Genomic DNA, 8,491 nt, shown 5'->3' on the forward strand with positions numbered 1-8,491 from the left:
AACAGGAAAACGCTCATCCAGATGCTGCGCTCCTAGTAGCCGGGGACTTTAATGCAGGGAAACTTAAATCCGTTCTACCTCATTTCTACCAACATGTTAAATGTGTAACCAGAGGGGAAAAAACTCTAGACCACCTTTACTTCACACACAGAGACGCATACAAAGCTCTCCCTCGCCCTCCATTTGGCAAATCTGACCATAACTCTATCCTCCTGATTCCTGCTTATAAGCAAAAACTGAAGCAGGAAGCACCAGTGATTCGGCTAATAAAAAAGTGGTCAGATGACGCAGATGCTAAGCTACAGGACTGTTTTGCTAGCACAGACTGGAACATGTTCTGGGATTCTTCAGACAGCATTGAGGAGTACACCACATCAGTCACTGGCTTCATCAATAAGTGCATCGATGATGTCGTCCCCACAGTGACCGTACGTACATACCCCAACCAGAAGACATGGATTACAGGAAACATCCGCACTGAGCTAAAGGGTAGAGCTGCCGCTTTCAAGGAACGGGACTCTAACCCGGACGCTTATAAGAAATCCCGCTATGACCTCCGACGAACCATCAAACAGGCAAAGAGTCAATACAGGTCTAAGATTGAATCATACTACACTGGCTCTGACGCTCGTCGGATGTGGCAGGGCTTGAAAACTATTACAGACTACAAAGGGAAGCACAACCGCGAGCTGCCCAGTGACACAAGCCTACCAGACGAGCTAAACCACTTCTATGCTCGCTTCGAGGCAAGCAACACTGAAGCATGCATGAGAGCACCAGCTGTTCCGGACGACTATGTGATCACGCTCTCCGTAGCCGATGTGAGTAAGACTTTTAAGCAGGTCAACATTCACAAGGCCGCAGGGCCAGACGGATTACCAGGACGTGTACTCCGAGCATGTGCTGACCAACTGGCAAGTGTCTTCACTGACATTTTCAACATGTCCCTGACTGAGTCTGTAATACCAACATGTTTCAAGCAGACCACCATAGTCCCCGTGCCCAAGAACTCTAAGATAACCTGCCTAAATGACTACCGACCCGTAGCACTGACGTCTGTAGCCATGAAGTGCTTTGAAAGACTGGTCATGGCTCACATCAACAGCATAATCCCAGAAACCCTAGACCCACTCCAATTTGCATACCGCCCCAACAGATCCACAGATGATGCAATCTCTATCGCACTCCACACTGCCCTTTCCCACCTGGACAAGAGGAACACCTACGTGAGAATGCTATTCATTGACTACAGCTCAGCATTCAACACCATAGTGCCCTCTAAGCTCATCACTAAGCTAAGGATCCTGGGACTAAACACCTCCCTCTGCAACTGGATCCTGGACTTCCTGACGGGCCGCCCCCAGGTGGTAAGGGTAGGTAACAACACATCTGCCACACTGATCCTCAACACGGGGGCCCCTCAGGGGTGCGTGCTCAGTCCCCTCCTGTACTCTCTGTTCACCCATGACTGCATGGCCAGGCACGACTCCAACACCATCATTAAGTTTGCCGACGACACAACAGTGGTAGGCCTGATCACCGACAACGATGAGACAGCCTATAGGGAGGAGGTCAGAGATCTGGCCGTGTGGTGCCAGGACAACAACCTCTCCCTCAACGTGACCAAGACAAAGGAGATGATTGTGGACTACAGGAAAAAAAAGAGGACTGAGCACGCCCCCATTCTCATCAACGGGGCTGTAGTGGAACAGGTTGAGAGCTTCAAGTTCCTTGGTGTCCACATCACCAACGAACTATCATGGTCCAAACACACCAAGACAGTCGTGAAGAGGGCACGACAAAGCCTATTCCCCCTCAGGAGACTAAAAAGATTTGGCATGGGTCCTCAGATCCTCAAAAAATTCTACAGCTGCACCATCGAGAGCATCCTGACTGGTTGCATCACCGCCTGGTATGGCAACTGCTTGGCCTCTGACCGCAAGGCACTACAGAGGGTAGTGTGTACGGCCCAGTACATCACTGGGGCAAAGCTCCCTGCCATCCAGGACCTCTATACCAGGCGGTGTCAGAGGAAGGCCCTCAAAATTGTCAAAGACTCCAGCCACCCTAGTCATAGACTGTTCTCTCTGCTACCGCACGGCAAGCGGTACCGGAGTGCCAAGTCTAGGTCCAAAAGACTTCTCAACAGCTTCTACCCCCAAGCCATAAGACTCCTGAACAGCTAATCATGGCTACCCGGACTATTTGCACTGCCCCCCCACCCCATCCTTTTTACGCTGCTGCTACTCTGTTAAGTATTTATGCATAGTCACTTTAACTCTACCCACATGTACATATTACCTCAACTACCTCAACTAGCCGGTGCCCCCGCACATTGACTATGCAACGGTACCCCCCTGTATATATAGCCTCCCTACTGTCACTTTATTTTACTGTATATATAGCCTCCCTACTGTCACTTTATTTTACTTCTGCTCTTTTTTTTCTCAACACTTTTTTTGTTGTTGTTTTATTCTTACTTTTTTGTTTAAAATAAATGCACTGTTGGTTAAGGGCTGTAAGTAAGCATTTCACTGTAATGTCTGCACCTGTTGTATTCGGCGCATGTGACCAATAAAATTTGATTTGATTTGATTTGATCCTATTAATAATAATAATAATAATATGCCATTTAGCAGATGCTTTTATCCAAAGCGACTTACAGTCATGCGTGCATACATTTTTACGTTTGGGTGGTCCCGGGGATCAAACATTGCTCTACCAATTGAGCTACAGAGGACCATTAAGGTTAGAATATTGCAAGAGAACAATCTAATTATTAATGTTGTAGAAAATTGTCTTTGTCCTCAGTCAAACACAAAGTACTTTCAGAGTCTTTTGTAGAATTCAGATAGACTTTATTACAATCAATATAGCCGAGGTGGTCTGCAGAGCATCTAGCTTTCCACCTCTCAGCTCTCAGTTTATACAGTCAATTTACATACATTTTAGCTTAATCCCTCCCTCTTTGGTTCCTCCACCACTGTCTCCAGTTTTCACCTCTTGACCGCTCCGCCCACTTCCTTAATGGCGGTATCTGACTTCCCTCCCTTCTAGTTCCGTGTCTGGAAACAATAGTGGTGGGACCAAGCCCTGTCATGCAAAAATAACAGAGCCATTTCCTGGCTCCGTTCTGACCCCCTAATTGATTCCCAAACCTATCAATCGATACTTAAAACATGGCAGGTCCATAATCAATTTTCTCAAACATACAGTGGGGAAAAAAAGTATTTAGTCAGCCACCAATTGTGAAAGTTCTCCCACTTAAAAAGATAAGAGAGGCCTGTAATTTTCCTGATAGTTACACGTCAACTATGACAGACAAATTGAGATAATAAAATCCAGAAAATCACATTGTAGGATTTTTTATGAATTTATTTGCAAATTATGGTGGAAAATAAGTATTTGGTCAGCTGCAAACAAGCAAGATTTCTGGCTCTCACAGATCTGTAACTTCTTCTTGAAGAGGCTCCTCTGTCCTCCACTCGTTACCTGTATTAATAACACCTGTTTGAACTTGTTATCAGTATAAAAGACACCTGTCCACAACCTCAAACAGTCACACTCCAAACTCCACTATGGCCAAGACCAAAGAGCTGTCAAAGGACACCAGAAACAAAATTGTAGACCTGCACCAGGCTGGGAAGACTGAATCTGCAATAGGTAAGCAGCTTGGTTTGAAGAAATCAACTGTGGGAGCAATTATTAGGAAATGGAAGACATACAAGACCACTGATAATCTCCCTCGATCTGGGGCTCCATGCAAGATCTCACCCCGTGGGGTCAAAATGATCACAAGAACGGTGAGCAAAAATCCCAGAACCACACGGGGGGACCTAGTGAATGACCTGCAGAGAGCTGGGACCAAAGTAACAAAGCCTACCATCAGTAACACACTACTAGGGACTCAAATCCTGCAGTGCCAGACGTGTCCCCCTGCTTAAGCCAGTACATGTCCAGGCCCGTCTGAAGTTTGCTAGAGTGCATTTGGATGATCCAGAAGAGGATTGGGAGAATTTCATATGGTCAGATGAAACCAAAATATAACTTTTTGGTAAAAACTCAACTCGTCGTGTTTGGAGGACAAAGAATGCTGAGTTGCATCCAAAGAACACCATACCTACTGTGAAGCATGGGGGTGGAAACATCATGCTTTGGGGCTGTTTTTCTGCAAAGGGACTAGGACGACTGATCCGTGTAAAGGAAAGAATGAATGGGGCCATGTATCGTGAGATTTTGAGTGAAAACCTCCTTCCATCAGCAAGGGCATTGAAGATGAAACGTGGCTGGGTCTTTCAGCATGACAATGATCGCAAACACACCGCCCGGGCAACGAAGGAGTGGCTTCGTAAGAAGCATTTCAAGGTCCTGGAGTGGCCTAGCCAGTCTCCAGATCTCAACCCCATAGAAAATCTTTGGAGGGAGTTGAAAGTCTGTGTTGCCCAGCGACAGCCCCAAAACATCACTGCTCTAGAGGAGATCTGCATGGAGGAATGGGCCAAAATACCAGCAACAGTGTGTGAAAACCTTGTGAAGACTTACAGAAAACGTTTGACCTGTGTCATTGCCAACAAGGGGTATATAACAAAGTATTGAGAAACTTTTGTTTTTGACCAAATACTTATTTTCCACCATAATTTGCAAATAAATTCATTAAAAATCCTACAATGTGATTTTCTGGATTTTTTTTTCTCATTTTGTCTGTCATAGTTGACGTGTACCTATCAAAAGAAACCAGACAAGACCTCAGAAAAAAATGGTAGACCTCCACAAGTCTGGTTCATCCTTGGGAGCAATTTCCAAACGCCTGAAGGTACCACGTTCATCTGTACAAACAATAGTACGCAAGTATATATGTTTACGATATAAAGCACTAAGGTTATACTTTCAAACATTACCAATTCCAAAGGTAACAACATAAATGTTTCTACTCAAAATAAAATATAAGTGTCAGTATCCAAACACATAAAAAATACACAACAATAATGCAGCTCTGTTTCAACCATAATATCTATTTAAGACAGTTATCTTGCAATTGAATAAGCAATACATGAACTAGTGGATTATTTATAATATTATTTATCATAATATAATTTATTAATGTTTACAAGGTCTAGTAATGCTTGCTCTCCATTTCGGACACTTCCCTAACAACAGACTTCTGAATCTAAGCAGAACCTGTTTACTTCCCTAACAACCGACTTCTGAATCTAAGCAGAACCTGTTTACTTCCCTAACAACCGACTTCTGAATCTAAGCAGAACCTGTTTACTTCCCTAACAACCGACTTCTGAATCTAAGCAGAACCTGTTCACTTCCCTAACAACCGACTTCTGAATCTAAGCAGAACCTTGTTCACTTCCCTAACAACCGACTTCTGAATCTAAGCAGAACCTGTTCACTTCCCTAACAATAGACTTCTGACCTCATTCTAGAGTCATTATCACCACAAAAGTAATATGGAACAGGATATATAAGTCTGGGAGGATGAATATCTCCAAGTCCAGGTTTCTCCAGCTGTTGCTGGTCCTTGTAGTCATGACAAGCCCCTCCTCCTCCTCCTGCCACCACCCTATAAAATACATTCTGGGTTTCCGTAAGGGCAGTCAAGTGGTCCTCCTTTGACGTTGCTTCCCATTAGAATTCGTATAGTGTCCTGGTTTCCCTGGTAACTGGGATCACCTCTGTCAAGTTCATGTCTCATTCGGGTTTCGGTCCTTATGGTCGTTCTCCTCACAGTCATTTGTTTCACCGTGGTTCTGATCAACTGGGTTTTCAGCAATGGCAACAAACAGCAAAAAGACTATTCCCGTTACTACCAGTGCTATGCTTATTATCATTGCCATTTTTAGTGAACATTGCTCCCCGTTTTCCAAATGTCAAGAACCAGCCAATCCCAGGCACACGTGTCCTGCCCAGCTTTATTCTTGACTTCCTGTCTCAATCCTTTAAGCTTGATCATTGCTTCAGAGAATATTCCTCATGGGGCAGTATTATCTTGACTCCCTGTCTCAATCCTTTGAGCTTGATCATTGCCTCAGAGAATATTCCTCCTGGGGCAGTATTATCTTGACTTCCTGTCTCAATCCTTTAAGCTTGATCATTGCTTCAGAGAATATTCCTCCTGGGGGCAGTATTATCTTGACTTCCTGTCTCAATCCTTTGAGCTTGATCATTGCCTCAGAGAATATTCCATCTAGGGGAGGTATTATCTTGACTTCCTGTCTCAATCCTTTAAGCTTGATCATTGCCTCAGAGAATATTCCTCCTGGGGGAAGTATTATTAGGACTAAAAGTGCAGCCCTCGCTTCCGAACATAACACAGACTCCGCCTTTTTCTGCTAAGAGCCAATCCAGAGCCTGTCTATTCTGCCAGGTCATCCTACTTGTTGCCTGTACTTGTTCTCCCAGCGTTGACAATGCTGATGTAACCGGTGTGAAATGGCTAGCTAGTTAGCGGTGCGCATTAGTAGCGTTTCAATCGGTGACGTCACTCTGCAAGGGCCGCGGCCTTTTGTGGAGCGACGGGTAACGGTGTTTCGAGGGTGACTGTTGTCGATGTTTGCAGAGGATCCCTGGTTCAAGCCCAGGTAGGGGCGAGGAGAGGGACGGAAGCAACACTGGAAATGGAACAATTAAATACATTACAATCAACAGAGGTTCATAAATTATACTGACTCAGTGTCAGGATTTGAATCAATATTTATTTGGATAACTCTTAATAAAAAGTCAGTATAATTTATGAACCTCTGTTGATTGTAATGTATTTAATTGTTCCAATTCACATTTTTATTAAGAGTTATGACTGTGAGACCCATGAGGCGTCACTACAGACCCGGGTTTGATCCCAGGCGGTGTCACAGCCTGCCGTGATTGTAAGACCCATGAGGCGGCGCAATAAAAATGGGCCTCAAAATTGGCGTCAGGATCTCGTCACGGTATCTTTGGCATTTCAATTGCCATCGGTAAAATGCAATTGTGTCCGTAGCTTATGCCTGCCCATACCATAACCCCACCATGGGGCATTCTGTTGACATCAGCAAACCGCTCACCCACACGACGCCATACACGTGCTCTGCAGTTGTGAGGCCGGTTGGACGTACGGCCAAATTCTCTAAAACAACGTTGGAGGCGGCTTATGGTAGAGAAATTAACATTCAATTCTCTGGCAACAACTCTGGTGGACATTCCTGCAGTCAGCACGCCAATTACATGCTTCTTCAAAACTCTAGTCATCTGTGGCATTGCATTGTGTGATAAAACTGCATATTTTAAAGTGGCCTTTTATTGTGCCTAGCACAAAGTGCACCTGTGTAATGATCATGCTGTTTAATCAGCTTCTTGATATGCCACAGCTGTGAAGTGGATGGATTATTATGGCAAAGGAGGAGAAATGCTCACTAACAGGGATGTGAACAACATTTGAGAGAAATAAGCTTTGTGTGAGTATGGAAAACATTTCTGGGATCTTTTATTTCAGCTCATGAAACATGGGACCAACACTTTAAGTTGTTGCGTTCATATTTTTGTTCAGTATAGTTTATTTATATAGCACATTTCAGACATTAAATGCAACGCAATTCACAGGAAAAAATGAATAAAAACTATGAAAATAAAAACGGAAATATTTACTAGACAACAAACAGAGGATAAAAAACGAAAGAATATCAATAAAAGCTGAAAAACTAAAGAGCATCAAAGGAAATAACATTGGTTAAAACAATAAGAATATGATGTAATATCCAGCCCAAAATATAAGCTGGTTTTACTACACTGTTTATAAACAATATAATTGTGCAACAACAACAAAAAAATCTGTTAATCACATAAATTATTATGATTACTAAATGTTACATGAAATGGAAATATTATGAAATATCAAAACAGAATGTACACCCCTTTGTCAATATGTATTGGCAATAATTCATTTCCAATAGGGAGGCATGGAATAATTAAAAATGTATATTTTGTCAGGCTGGATGTTTGAAATATGAGTAGGTGATTTGAGTCATGCTTCTTCAGCAGTGGAATAAAGACAATTAGCACTTGAATGTTGTAAAGAAATACTGGAGTGATGTAAGATTGTTAATAAAACAGTTCATAGACGCATGTGTTATCCTGCGTCCATGTTTATAGGCTGCAAGTACGTTGAAATGAAGTTGTTTTCAAGTCGTTGAAACAACGACCTAAAAAATACATATTTTTAACTTTAACTTTCAACCAAAACCAAACGTAGATTGGACCTCGAGTATAGTCTTCTTTTCAACGTCTTTTCAACTATATTTTGCAAGGTGGGATACTGCTCAATGTCAAAACACAGTTTTAACGTGTCCAAATCAATAACCAATATGCAGAAATAGTTTGTGATAAATGGAAAACCTAAACATAACATATACTATCGACACAAACATGTTCCACAATAGTAATCATAATACTTGTATTTTTTTTAACGAGCACCTTATTAACTGCACAAGCACCAAAAACACAGTTG

This window comes from Coregonus lavaretus (assembly GCF_964263955.1).
Source record: "Coregonus lavaretus genome assembly, contig: HAP1_SCAFFOLD_93, whole genome shotgun sequence".
NCBI classification, from domain to species: Eukaryota; Metazoa; Chordata; class Actinopteri; order Salmoniformes; family Salmonidae; genus Coregonus; species Coregonus lavaretus.